The following is a 15294-nucleotide window of genomic DNA, read 5'->3' as shown; positions in this document are numbered from 1 at the left end:
CTCTGTTTTTTCCCATTGAGGATGATATTAGTTGTGGGTCTCTCGTATATGGCCTTTATGATGTTGAAGTATACAGCCCAGGACTTTTATTTATTGGGAGATTTTTGATTACTGATTCAATTTCTCCTGGTTATGGGCCAGTTCAAGTTTTCTATTTCTTCCTGTTTCAGTTTTGGTGGTTTGTAAGTTTCTGGGAATTTGTCCATTTCTTCCAGGTTGCCCAGTTTATTGGCATATAATTTTTCATAGTATTCTTTTATAATGTATTGATTGTGATCTCTCCTCTTTTGTTTGTGAAATTATCTGTTTGGGTTATTTCTCTTTTCTTTTTGATAAGCATGTCTAGGGGGTTTATCAATTTTATTAGTTCTTTTGAAGAACCAGCTCTTAGTCTCGTTAATCTGTTCTGTTTTGTTGTTGTTGTTTATTTCTATATCATTTATTTCTGCTCTAATCTTTATTATTTCCCTTCTTCTGCTGTCTTTAGGCTTTATTTTCTGTTCCTTTTCTAGCTCCTTTAGGTGTAAGGCTAGGTTGTATATTTGAAATTTTTCTTGCTTCTTGAGATAGGCCTGTATTGCAGTATCCTTCCCTCTTAGGACTGCCTTTGCTGCATCCCAAAGGTTTTGGACTGTTATGCTTTCATTTTCATTTGCTTCCATGTATTTTTTTTTTAATTTTTCTCTAATTTCCTGGTTAACACATTTATTCTTTAGTAGGATTTTCTTTAACCTTCATGTATTTGAGGTCTTTCCAATTTTTCTCTAGTGGTTGGCTTCAAGTTTCATAGCATTATGGTTTGAAAATATGTATGGTATGATCTTGATCTTTTTGTACTTGTTGAGGGCTGATTTCTGACCTAGTATGTGATCTATTCTGGAGAATGCTCCATGTGCACTTGAGAAGAGTGTGTATTCAGGTGCATTAGGATGAAATATTCTGAATATATCTGTTAAGTCCATCTGGCCCAGTGTATCATTCAAAACCATTGTTTCCTTGTTGATTTTCTGCTTAGATGTTCTGTCCATTGCTTTAAAGTGGGGTGTTAAAGTCCCCTACTATTATTGCATTATCATCAGTGAATTTAATGTTTATTATTAATTGATTTATATATTTGGTTGTTCCCAAGTTGGGAGCATAAATATTTACAGTTGTTAGATCTTGATGGATAGACTTCTTAATTTCGATATAATGCCCTTCTTCATCTCTTGTTACAGTCTTTGACTTAAAATCTAGTTTGTCTGATATAGGTATAGCTACTCTGACTTTCTTTTGACATCCGTTAGCATGATCGATGGTTCTCCATCCCTTCACTTTCAATCTGGCAGTGTCTTTAGGTCTAAAATGTGTCTCTTGTGGGCAGCATATAGATCGATCTTGTTTTTTTTTAATCCATTCTGTTACCCTATGTCTTCTTATTGGAGTATTGAGTCCATTTACATTCTAAGTGATTATTGAAAGATGTGAATTTAGTGTCGTTGTGTTACTGTAGAGTTGTTTCTGGTGATATTCCCTGATTCTTTCTAGTCTTTATTGATTTTGGTCTTTTTTCTTCACTCAAAGAGTCCCCCTTAAAATTTCTTGCAGGGCTGGTTTAGTGGTAATGAATTCCTTTAGTTTTTGTTTGTCTGGGCAACTTTTTATATTTCCTATTCTGAATGATAGCCATGCTGGATGAAGAATTCTTGGCTGCATATTTCTTCCCATTCAGTGCATAGAATATTTCCTTCCACTCCTTTCTGGCCTGCCAAGTCTCTATGGACAGATCCAGTGTGAACCTGATCTGTCTTCCCTTGTAGGTTAAGGAGCTTTTCTCCTTGCTGCTTTTAAAATTCTTTCCTTGTCTGTGTATTTTGTGTATTTGACTGATATGCCTTGGTGATGGCCAGCTTTTGTTTAATGTAATGGGAGTTCTCTGTGTTTTGTGGATTTTGATGTCTGTGTCCTTCCCCAGATTAGGGAAGTTTTCAGCTATAATTTGTTTGAATAAACCTTCTGCCCCTTTGTCTCTCTCTTCATCTTCTGTGACTCCTATAAAACAAACGTTATTTTTAATAAGTTGCTGAGTTCCCTAAGTCTACTTCCATGGTCCATTACCTTTTTTTCCCTCTTCTTTTCAGCCTCATTATTTTCCATAATTTTATCTTCCATATCACTGATTCACTCCTCTGCTTCATCCATCCTCTTTTTTATGGCCTTCATTTGTGTTTGCATCTCAGTTATAGCATTTTTAATTTCACCCTGACTAGATTTTAGCTCTTTTATCTCTGCAGTAAGGGATTCTCTAGTGTCTTCTATGCTTTTTTCAAGCCCAGCTGGTATACTTATAATCATTGTTTTAAATTCTAGTTCTTACTTACATCTGTATTGATTAAATCCCTGGCCATGAGTTCTACCCCATGTTCTTTCTTTTGGGGTGAATTCCTCCATCTTGTCATTTTGTCCAGAAAAGAAGAAAGAGAAAAAAGAAAACCACAACAAAAAAGCCAAAACCAAAAAAAAAGCAGAACAACGAAAAAGAAAACAAAAACAAAAACAAAAAACCAAAAAACTAAAAAGAAGAGAAAAGAAAAGAAAAAAAAAACCAAAAACAAACTCCTGGGTCCTGGGTGTATTTTGGTCTGCTTGTTAAAAGCTCTAGATTCCTCCTTACTACCCATCAACTGTATGGTGACTAACATAATATAGTAAAAAATCATTAAAAAATAAAAAAAATAAAAGCTCTAGATTCCAGGATAAAAATAATTAATTAATTAATTAAAATAAAGAAATATATAAATAAAATTAAAAAATAATAAGAAACTTAAAAAAGGAATTGGAAAATATAAGAAAATAAATGAAAAATACTTATAACAAAAACAAAAAAAGAGTAAAAATAAAAAGGAAGCTAGATCCTATTTCCCATAGACCTGAAGCCTTGCAGCACTCTATGATAAATAAACTTAGTTTTGGCTAGTTGTTTGTGCTGGTCTTCTGGGGGAGGGGCCTGCTGTGGTGATTCTCAGGCTGACTTGTTTCAGTAGAAATGTGCCTCCAGGGCATAGGGTGTAGGTAGGGGGGACTTGGTTATGTGGCTCTGGCCTCCACTAGGTGGCGCTGTTCTCCCTGAAGTCTTTCAGCATGGGATGGGCAGGATGAAAATGGCTGAGCCCTGCTTTCTAGTCTTGCTTCGGAAAATTCCTGCCCCCTACTCTTCAGTGAGCCCTCACAATCAATTACCCCTCCTGTGTCCCTGGTTTTCTTTGAACTCTACATTTATCCTGCCCATGACCAAGACTTTTTGTCTTGGGTGTGTGACCAAGTTTCAAAACTCCAGATTTCAGGGATGCCCTTGGCATGGACCCACACAGTTCCTCCTGGGGAGGGTCTTGCCAAGCTTGCTGGTCTGTCCCAGGAAAGTGGACACACTACTGAATTAGGGTTTGCAGTTTTGGGCAGAAAGCCAGCACCAAGACCCACTGCTCTCCACCCACTGCTTTCCTTCTTGGCTCCTATGCCTGGGAACAGCACAGCACCTTGATGCCACCTGTTTTCCTGCAACCCAGGGGATCCTCAGACCTCCCTCTCACTCCTGGGATTCTGTCCCTCTTTGCCACCTGAGCACCTTTAAGCCAGGCATGTCCCCCAGGGTAAAAGACTTCCAAAAGTTCAGATTTTACACTCCGAGGCTTCTGATACTTTGCGGTAGCCTCCATAAGTAGGGATCCCTCCCTGCTGCCGCATCCACAGCTGTATCTCCCCCAAGTGAACCTTCTGAAAGGTGGTCACTTTTCTACTTGTAGACTTGTAGTTTTTGTTCTCTCAGATCTCTGAGTGATTTCTTGGGTGTTCAGTATGATTTGATAACTCTTCAGCCGTGTCCAGGGGAGGGGACAAACTCAGGGTCCTCCTTCTCCTCCTCTATCTTAACTCCTTCTCACTACTAACCTGTTGTTTTCCCTTTTCTATCAAATTTTTGTTAAGTCTTTTGGATTTTTTATTGATTGATTCATAGGAGTTCTTTGTGTATTCTAGATACTAGTCTTTACGCAGTTATATGGGTTGCAGAATCTCCTAGCTTATCTTTTCAATCATGAGATGGTATCTTCTGATAAACAGATATTTCTAAATTTAATGCAATTGATTTTGTTAATTTATTCTCCTTAACAATTTGTCACTTTTGAATCCTACTTAAGATTCTTTTCATATCTGATGATCATTTAAGCTATTTTACATTTTCTTTAAACTTTTATAGTGCTGGCTTCTATACATAAGACCTTAATCAATCCAGAATTGATACTTTTGTGTAGTGTAAGTCAACTGTATCATACTTAAGTTTCTATATGTATGGAATTAAGTTCTCTATTCTGGTCCATCTGTCTATTTGTCCGTGTGCCAGTGTGCCAGTATCTTAGTTATTATTTATATATTCATGTTGTTTTAATATCTTACAGAACAAATCCTCTGCCTGATTTATCTTTAGGGCGAACTTGGCTATTGTAATTTTTTTCTTTTCTAAGCTTTTTGCTTGTTCACATACAGAAACATGCAGAAATCTTACTGTACAACTGTATATAAAGTAAATATACCATTGTAACCAGTAACCAGAACTCAGATAGAGAAATAGAATACTGCTAGCATCTTAGAACTCCCAGTTGCAAACCCCAATGTGAAACCACTATCTTGGCTTCCATTCCAGTTTAAGTTTGCCTATTTTTGACCTTTATATACACTTACTTCTCGACTTCACTTAGCTGTACCTCAGGTTTTATTAGGTAGTATTCTCATTATGTTGTTCTATGGATTTTATAATTTTCTTTACAATTTTTTGTTTAACCCACAGGTTATTTAGAATTGTGAGGTGTTATATATATATATATGTGTATATATATATATATATATATATATATATATATATATTACAAAAACATTACATATTTTGTCACATTTTTATTATTAACCAGCAAATTTTTTGTTTTTATATATTAAATGTCCAGATTATGGCCAGTTTTCACAAATGTTCCATAGGTACATGAAAAGTTTATGTACCATTGTCTTAGTTGATGTTTATTTGTCCTCCTTTGTCTGTAATTCTTTTTCTTTCCTTTTTAGCACTTACTTGATTTCTTTTTATTTTAATGGTATTTTGATTTGAGTACTTCAATTTATATTTTACCTTTACTAATTTCGAAGTTATAAACTGTGTTTATGTGTTGTTTGTGATTGTAGTAGCCCCAAGCTTTATCTCCTAGTTTCAATGCTCCTGAGGTCAATTAAATCCCAGGCTCTAAACTAGATTTAGAAGATATCTTGAGGGAAAATATCTGCTTGCATGTTCTCTTGTCTCTTTGTAATCTTGCTTCTTTATCTGTTCTGTCCTTGGTCTTTCTTATCCATGTTTTGAGAAGATATTTTAAAATTTAACACTACATTTGTATATATTTTTTAGCGGAGAATATTTTCATTACATTTTTACAAGTTGCTGGAAATGGGAAATTAATTCTTTTTTAAAAAAATAAATTTTCTAGCAAATTGGGGACATACTAAAAAATAGATATATGGACTCAGCCACTCTGAGCCATTCATCTAACTGGCTATAATTTTTTCTGTCTCCTGAATGGTTCTCAGATAATGCTCAATAGTATGCCTACTTCAACCTTTGTAGAATTATATGAGATATTGGGATCCTTGAGTTCAGTATTTCTGAGATCGTATTCATATTTCAAGGCAGGCAGCAGGGCAGAGTGGCAGAAATAAAACAACAACAACAAACCCCATGGGCTTTATTTTCTGATGGCCCTGAATTCACGTGATATTTCCTTCCTAGTTATGTGACTTTCTGCAGAATACTTCTTTGGGCTTCAGGTTCTGCTTCAGAAAATAAGGATCCTAGTATTCACGTAAACTGTTATAGTAAAGATTAATTAAGATAATATATATCTGGTAATGTGTTTCTTTTGTACCTTCCGATCCACTCCTTACACTTCTCCACTCTCCTATCTGCTCTAGGAGCCCTACCTTTATGGTCTATAACCAACAGACTACTCCAGAGAAGATGTAGTATGTAAATAACCTGGCATACTGACTTAAATATTTGTTGAATAAAGAAAGAATGAGCTTCCTATTACCATAGCTATTATCACTGAAATTAAATAGCTATATTAAATTAAGCTCCAATGATAATAATAGCATCTACTGATATTGTTGTGCCATGTTCCAAGATCTATGGTAATTATTTGTCATGCATGATAATAACAATCAGCAAACTATGGTCTACAATCCACATCTTGTCTGTTGCCTGTCTTTGTAAATAAAGTATTATTGAAACACAGTTACCTCTATTCTTTTGTATACTTTCTGTAGCTGCTTTCATGCTACAAAAGCAACATTGAGGAGCTGAGACCAAGACCGTATGACCCACACAGAAGAAAATATTTACTAACTGGCCCTTTGTGGGCAATGTTTGCTAAACTAAGCTTTATAACATTTAATCTTCATAATGATTCCATGAAATAAATATAATCTGTATGCCCATTCACACTTGAGGAAGCTGAGATTGGAAATGTTAATTAGCTTGTACAAGCTATTGCAGAATAGATACAAAACCTTTTTAATTGATTTAAGAGAATCAGTTATACATTTGTCCGATCTCCTCAGATGTTTTCAATAAACTTTATACTTCAATACACCAAACTCTACATAGAAAAAAAAAAAGGCCTATTAATTTGGGCATTGTGGATAAAAAAAGGAAAAGAGAAAAATGGCACCAATAGCTATTGCTCTTTTGCTTCCTTCCTTGGTCCTGGAAAAGTGTTCCTTACAATCAGGGCATCGCTTCAGAAACGTGGTGGTGGTTAGTAGGATGATTTGGCTACTTTCAGGCCTCTATTTTGGACCACTTTACTCGATCCTATAGGCATTCTTGAGGGTCTCAGTTGGGTCTCAAAGCATCGTCTAAAGGACAGTATGTTCTCCAGGAATCCCAGCCAGGACTGCAGTTCATCCTGTTATACTGTTCTCTCCTGTGTTCCTAATCCTGAGATGTTGGTTCTTTGCAAGTAGCAAACTACTTTACCTTCCTCGTGCTTCTTGTTGGATAATCAGAGACAATTAAGACATTTCCTTTGCACCAAGGCCCCAAATTTGGAGGTTTAGCTCATACCAGAGAGATTTAAATCTCTGCTATTAACAACAGACTTCTTCTTCATCTCTGATACATATTCATTATACATGTATATATATACACCACTACCACAACTGAGCTTTATTATATTTTGTTGACTGGCACTCATTGTAATAACAAGTCTAATGTATTATCTAATTAAAATTCAAGCAGTGATGATCGCAAGTGCTCTTTAAATTAGTAACCAAGCTTATTGTAGAAAAATTTAGAACAAGGGAAATGTATCTTTAATACCCTGGAAAAATAAATTGATAAAACCATGATAAGTTCAACTGAAGAACAGTTTTTAATTTGAACTAATAACATTTGACAACTGTCAGAAGCCTTTTATAAACTAAATGATGGCCATTAGGGTCTGTTTTCTGGTTTGCCTCTCTCTTTTTATTTTTCCCCTATGTTCCATCTGTTTTGTTTCTTCAGTACCACATATGAGTGAAATCATATGGATTTGTCTCTCTCTGACTTATTTCACTTAGCATAATACTTTCTAGCTCTATCCATGTCATTGCAAATGGCAAGATTTCATTCTTTTTTATGGCTGAATGATATTCCCTTGTGTATGTGCAGATGTATATATGTATATACACATACCACAGCTTCTTTATCCATTCATCAATAGATGGACACTTGGGCTGTTTCCATAATTTAGCTATTGTAGGTAATGCTGCTATAAACATTGGGGTGCATGTATCATTTTGAGTTAGTATTTCTGTATTCTTTGGGTAAATAGTAATGCAATTGCTGGGTTGTAGGGTAGCTCTATTTTTAACTTTTTGAGGAACCTCCACACTGTTTTCCAGAATGGCTGCACCAGTTTGTATTCCCACAGTGCAAGAAGGTTCCCCTTTCCCTGCATACTTGACAACACCTGTTTCTTGTGTTGCTATTTTAGCTATTCTGACTGTTGTAAGGTGCTATCTCATTGTAGCTTTGATTTGCCTTTTCCTGATGAGGAGTGATGTTGAGCATCTTTTCATGTGTTTGTTGGCCATCTGTCTCTCTTCTTTGGAAAAATCTTTATTCATGTCTTCTGCCCATTTCTTAACTGGGTTATTTGTTTTTTGGTTGTTGAGTTTGAAAAGTTCTTCAGATTTCGGATACTAACTAACCTTTGATCAAATATGTTATTTGCAATATCTTTTCCCATTCAGGGGGTTGCCTTTTAGTTTTGTTGATTGTTTCCTTTGCTGTGCAGAAGGTTTTTTTTGATGAAGTTCCAATAGTTTATTTTTGCTTTTATTTCCCTTGTCTCAGGAGACACATCTAGAAAGAATTTCTATGGCTGTGGTTACTGCCTGTGTTCTCCTCTAAGATTTTTATGGTTTCAAGTCTCACATTGAGATCTTTAATCCATTTTGAGTTTATTTCTGTGGATGGTATAAGAAAGTAAGTGATCCAGTTTCATTTTTTTGTATGTTGCTGTCCAGTTTTCCCAACACCGTTTGTTGAAGAGACTGTCTTTTTCCCATTGGATATTCTTTCCTGCTTTGTCAAAGATTAATTGACCATATAGTAGTGGGTTCATTTCTGGGTCTTCTATTCTGTTTTATTGATCTATGTGTCTATTTTGTGCCAGTACCACACTGTTTTGATTGTACCTTATTTGTTGACACATAAAATAAAATTTTAAATTTGATAATTTTTAAATCAGGTGCTATTTAGTGTAGGGAATAGATTACTGCTCTGTGAACACATTAGTAAATAACTAATTTAATGCACAATTTGTTAAAAATATAATTAAAAACATTAATGTTTCACTGACATTTCTCCTGTGGTTTTTCAGAGATTTTATGCATTGAGATTTTAAAATTTTCTAATATTTTTTCACTTCGATTAAATGAATGTTCAAATTATACATATTATATATAAGTTATGTTCAAAATGTGCAATTCACAAACACACACACACAAGGTGTAGCTGAATAGCTGGATATTTTAATATTTTTACAAATATCCTGTAATCACATGAAAATAAGAGTGGTAATAAACAATGATGGTATATTTCTGGAAATTTATTTAACCAAATATTTTAAAACTAACTTGAATTTTGTTACCCTTGAGTGTCATTAAGATATGCCACCCCATTTTTTTTAATGCAAAAAGATCTGAAGTGAAAATTTTCAAGAATTACATGCAGTTTGAGCACTTACTTATTTTATCAAATAATCTTGTATGTTTTGGGGCACCTGGGTGACTCAGTTGTTTAAGAGGCTGGCTGTTGATCTCAGCTCAGGTCTTGATCTCAAGGTCATGTTTGGGACCTGTATTGGGCTCCATGCTGGGTGTGGAGCCTACATACATACATACATAAATATTGTACGTTTTAGATATTCATTTGTTGTATCATCTTCAAAAATAATTTTTCCACAATGAGACATTCAGTAACACAAGCCTATAGTGCTTACATTTGGCAGAGCATTGTTAGTACAGTTTATCTTCCCTAGTCCCTCACTTATACCTTCTCCTGGTTACATATGTCTCACAATCTGGAAGGAAAAAAAAAGGTAGTACTCTTTACTACTATGCATTTATATTTCATTTTTACCCCTTTTCAATGGATGCTAGAAAATGAGGAAGTTTCTACTCCTTCTTAAATAATTAAATCAATTATCACTTTCTCTGTGAAAACTTTTTCATCTCACTCAGGCCTAGCTACTTTGCTTTCTGTGATTATATCAAATTTAAAGAATATCATCTAGAGCAATTGTTATTTTGTGTTATAATTATTTGAAAATTACAAGTACTTAATGTAGACACTACTTAATTCCCGTATTTTTGGTAATTATCACAATGCCTGATATATATGTGGTGTTCAATCAATATGTACTAAATAAATGAATAAATTATTCAGTGAAAGAAATGGGACTGGAAGTAAAATTAAAATTGATCAGTGGATATAAATGATATTACTAAATGGAGGAATAAACTAGGATATTTCTGGACCTAATACAAATTAATGAAAGATAGCACATCATTCATCATTTATTTAACATTTTTAGAAACAAATGCAATATATTGTTATAAATAATTGTGTATATATTATTATATATCAAATATTTCGTCCCTAGATTTGTTTCTCAGGACCATCACCTATGTTAAAGTTAAAAAAACAACTTAAAACCTGGAGCATGCATTATATTGTCTACTGTTTAGAGCAAAATGCTTTTAATTCAGCTGTTATTCCTAATTTTAAAAATGTAAAGGGATATATTAACACTGAGTAGGATTTTCTGGAGAAAATATTTGGGAAAGCAAGTGCAATAGTAAAGAAGAAGCAAGAACAAGAGGGAATAGGTAAACATTTTATCTGTCGATTTCATGCAACGTGCATTAAAAACACTTCCATCTGCTTGTGGTTGTAAAAGTCCCCTGGATGCTAGTAAGCTCAGTGTTATTACCTAGTAATACAGTATCACTTGCTTCAGCTAATTAATAATATCTCATATATATTCAAAGCACACTATAGTGTACATACTGAAATTGATTGACATAACAAAGAGGCAAAATTTTAAATATTGGGCATTGAAAATGAGTAAATTAAGTTTAAAAATTCTTAGTTTTTACGATCCTGCAATGTCTGCACTATGTACTACACCCCACACCTTATTTTTTTCCTTTGGATGATAAACTGGAAAGTATTGAGTAAAGTTTTGGTACTGACCAAAATGTCCTTAATGTTCTCCTCAGCTTGACTAAACTTTCGGCAGGTTTCTTCCTGACTATTGGCCCCTGACCTCCGCATTCTTAGAGCACATACTTTAGAAAACTTGGAATTGTGCATTTTTTTCTGCTTCTTTGAAATGTAAATTTTCTCCCAGCCTCTTGCAAGTTTTAGACCCCAGGAATGTCTTTCTTAGGAATTTGGAAGCTATCCCTCTGAAATGTAATCACCAAAAAAAGATAGGGCCCCTGTCTTCTAGTCTCTATGAGAGGATAGGAGCCTAATTTTTATAACCAATTAACAAAAAGAGACGGCCTAATCATGATGACCAGTCTTTCCTCTAATGTCCTCTAGGACTTTTCCACTAGCTCACCTCAGTGCTTAAACACTCTTTGCCTTTCATTTCAATGGAGTTCAGTCTTTCTCCCCTATTGCAATAACATTGATCCATATTGCAATATTCTTTTTAGTCAGTGTTCTTGAATAAATTTTTCCTTCCCATTTTTAACAAGTGTCCAGTACAATTTCTTTTTTGACAGTATACATTTGAAAATAAGTTATAAACAACACGTTTTATTCTTATTAACCACCCTAACAATGAGCAACATTAAAAAAAAAATTAGTTGATGAAATCATGTTTGATGTGGTTACCTAGCCCAGATTTTCTTTTCTTCTCTTGGGGTGGGCAGTAGAGCCTTGTAATGGTTAATTTTATGTGCCCACCTGACCAGGCCATGAAGTGGCCAGACATGGGGTTAAACATTATTCTGTGTATGTACATCTGTGAGGATGTTTCTGGATGGGATTAACATTTGAATTGGTAGATTTAGCAGAGCAGATTACCCTCCCTAATGTGGGTGGGCCTCATTCAATGAACGGAAGATTTAAACAGAACAAAAAGCCTGAGTAAGAAGAAACTTCCGGCCCCACTATTGAGTTGGGACCTTGATCTTTTCCGGCCTTCAGATTCAGACTGAAATAGCTGCTCTTTATTGGTTTCAAGCCTGCTGGCTCTCTGGCTGGAAATTACATCATCAGTTATCCTGGTGAGTTCTCAGGTCTTCAGACTCTAACTGGGACTATGCCATCAGCTCTTCTGGGTCTTCAGCTTGCTGACTGCAGATGTTGGGGCTTTTTAGCCTCTATATTCATGTAAGCATAAGCTAATTCCTATGAATGAATGAGTGAATGAATGAATGAATATATACATATATATCTCCTGGTGGTTGTTTCTTTAGAGAACCCTGACTAATACAGCCCCATGGCAAATTGGTCTTTAGGCAGAGCTTCTTGATGGGACAAAGCATCTGGTTATACTACTAGTAACACTAGTAAGAGTTTGTATAAATATTAATCTCTTTTTGCACGTTTCTGTCAGAGAAGAGCTGTGAGTGTCATAACTAGAAAAGTATCCATTGTTTCCCCAAACTCTAGGGGAAGATTGAGTGTAATATGTCAATGATTTTAGGACTTTAGGATAATTTTAAAAGTAGACAGACATGGGGCGCCTGGGTGGCACAGCGGTTAAGCGTCTGCCTTCGGCTCAGGGCGTGATCCCAGTGTTATGGGATCGAGCCCCACATCAGGCTCCTCTGCTATGAGCCTGCTTCTTCCTCTCCCACTCCCCCTGCTTGTGTTCCCTCTCTCGCTGGCTGTCTCTATCTCTGTCGAATAAATAAATAAATAAAATCTTAAAAAAAAAAAAAAAAAAAAAAAAAAAGTAGACAGACATGAGTCTATGCTTCCCCTTCCCTCATCCCCTTGTATTGATCAATCTATATCTTTTCTTTTTTCTGTCATGGCATATTTTTCATCCTCTCTCTTTCTCATTGTACAATATCTTGAATCTCTTTCTTTCTTTCTTTCTTTCTTTCTTTCTTTCTTTCTTTCTTTCTTTCTGATACACAATTCTTTTATTTCAAAATATCAAAAAAAATCCCACAAATACAAAACTATCAAACAAGTGTGGAACCACCTCCTTTCATAAGAATTCATGAAAGAGAAGGTCACTAGGTAGGTGCACACTGAACCTGGAACTACACAGACCATTTTTAAGACTCATCTCTAACATTTATCAAGTGTTTGATTTCTGGAACTTCTTTAAATGTCCTTGAGCAAATTAATTGCTTTATTTATTCAATGTGAAATTTCCACATTTACCTTATAAAATTTCTGTGTCCCACTAAATAGCACATATGTAAGTGTCTTTCTGTAAAGAATAACAAAGTTATATTGTGTTAATTTTCAGGTATAAGAAAACTTTAAAGTTTTAATCTGCATATTAAAATGCCAAGCTTGTTATGGTGAGGAATTATGTGACCCCCCCATTAGCCTGCATGTTAAGAGAACTGCTCGAGAATGGGTTCTATATGTTATGAAAGGCAAGAGGCTGAAGAGCCAACCCTAGGCAGACAATAGGGACTTTGTACCAAGACTGTTTGAATGCTGAATTTTAATTTGGTTTTCATAGGACCAAGATATATCTATTTTTAACCCAATATCTGTAATGCCAACAATGTGTAACCAGAGAGTCCATAATATCTTTAAAGCATTATAACATGGCTAGAATTTTTATAAAGTAAGATATTCAGTAGTTTTCTTTAGATCCTCTTTGATCTCAAAATGTAACTAAAATGAGAATCAGAATTGTGGAATTTTATTTTCATGAAAATTCTGTCTTCATGTCAGTGTAATTCTACAAACTATGCAGTCTCTATTTTAATGTCTGATAGTTTCAGGAAATTAAAATAATTGAAGACAAAAATAATGTCTTCATATAATTTTCTCATCCTTTAAAAAAAAATTCAAACTATATAGCCAATAGAGGATTCCCTACCTAAATCATACTTGTGTCTATCAAGTAAATGATCAACTGATTTAAAATTAACATAATTAGTTGAAGAGATGAAGCATAGAATATACTACAATGCTCTACTATTCTTTGGGAATTGTTTATTTTTCATTATGTCTAAGAGGATATTTCTTTTACTTTTTTTTCAATGGAGAACAGAAGATTCAAACCCTTTACACCTATGGAGATTTCATAGGACATGGAGTCTACAAGTGTTGATGTGTCCTTTTTACTCTGGAGACAAAGGTAATTATGCCAGTCTAAATCTTGGTGAGTGAAAAGGAAGGTAACAGAAAATATTTACACTACTTATGAAGTGTAATGGGTCACCTCTCAATTTTCCTCATTTGCACGGATAACCAACTGAAAGCAGGTAGAAATTGGAGATCAAGAGTTCAATTAAATTTCCTACTGAATTTTTGTAACAATCCTTTAATAAATGATGGTGATGATATAAAAAGTTAATGCATGTTGCTGAGGAGGTTGCTTGACTCTGGCCCAAATGGTTGCAAAATTCTCCATGACCCACATTTTAGACTGAAAACTTAATGAAAAAGGGAGTATTAATTTAAAAAGTTACATTCATTGTGTTGGTCTTCTTCATATTTCCTACACTAACTTCAGCTGTCGGTTACAAAGCTAGATTTGCCTTTTCCTCATTTTGTCCCAATTGCTCATTTTCTCTATTAAAAAGATAGAAAAATATTTTATGCTCAAAGGAATTTTGGTATTTCTGTCACCTTTGTTCTGAAGACAAAGTTGAAATACTATGCTATTTTAATTAGGCAATGATGGTTGAGACAGAAGACATTACCTGAGAATTAATAGAAGCTAGGAAGTGCTGATGCCTTAGGCTAAGCCAATAGGTACCTATCTCTTAGTAAAACACAGATTTTTAAATCATTGTTGCATTTCTGACATAAGAAAAAACCAAATAATGTGGCCCAAAGATTTTTATTCCTTGTCTTATAAACTTATTTTCCTAAATTATTCTTTTTCGTATCTGCTCTATTCTTTCACTATGACTTTCTACTTTGTTCTTGAATTTAAATAAAATATTTCTGTGCATCTGCTAAAAGAAAGGTACTGTCCTAAACAACATAGGGAATGTAAATATTGTGAGGGCTGTCTTTTTCCTTCAGAGGCACACAGCTCTGTGAGAATTTATTCAGGTAAATGAAACATAAAGCCAACTGATATTACCATTACTCTAGAGTTACAAAATACAAAGGAAGAAAGGTAGCCATACTTTCATTGCATATAGAGGAATCCATTAAGTCCTCTGGTGAAAGAGTTAGAGTAGAAGTAAAATTTTTCCTGGGTCTTGTATATCAGTTAGGATAGTTTTTTGGTTTTTTTTTTTTGTTTGTTTTTTTTAAGTGGGTAACTATAGAGGCTTAGACAAATAAAAGGTTTAATTTTCTTGCATGAGAGTAGTCTAGAAGTGGGTAGTCCAGGGACATTATAGCAACCCAAAACTTTCAAAGGAACCAAAAGCTTTCTTTTTGCTCCATCATCCATAGTGACAACTGCTACATTACTAATATAATACATATTCCAGGTGATAAGAAGGATGGAATGAGAAAATATGACACTTATGTACTTTCATATTTCTGTCGTA

At 34.6% G+C, this 15294-nt stretch overlaps 1 long non-coding RNA gene across 2 annotated transcripts in view; it reads left to right on the top strand.

Annotated features, from left to right (window-relative positions):
- Positions 1-13836: 13836 nt before the first annotated feature.
- The window catches only part of LOC148107128 (uncharacterized), a 258097-nt gene continuing 256639 nt past the window's right edge, over positions 13837-15294 (top strand). For both annotated transcript variants that reach the window (XR_015723016.1, XR_015723017.1), the window contains exon 1: positions 13837-13919. This is a non-coding gene — a long non-coding RNA (uncharacterized LOC148107128). The remainder of the gene's footprint in view (positions 13920-15294) is intronic.

This window comes from Ursus americanus, chromosome 35, assembly GCF_024610735.1.
Source record: "Ursus americanus isolate L20-20 chromosome 35, mUrsAme1.1.p, whole genome shotgun sequence".
Taxonomy (NCBI): domain Eukaryota; kingdom Metazoa; phylum Chordata; class Mammalia; order Carnivora; family Ursidae; genus Ursus; species Ursus americanus.
Note: the sequence above shows the minus strand (reverse complement) of the source record. Positions and strands in the feature narration are given on the sequence as shown.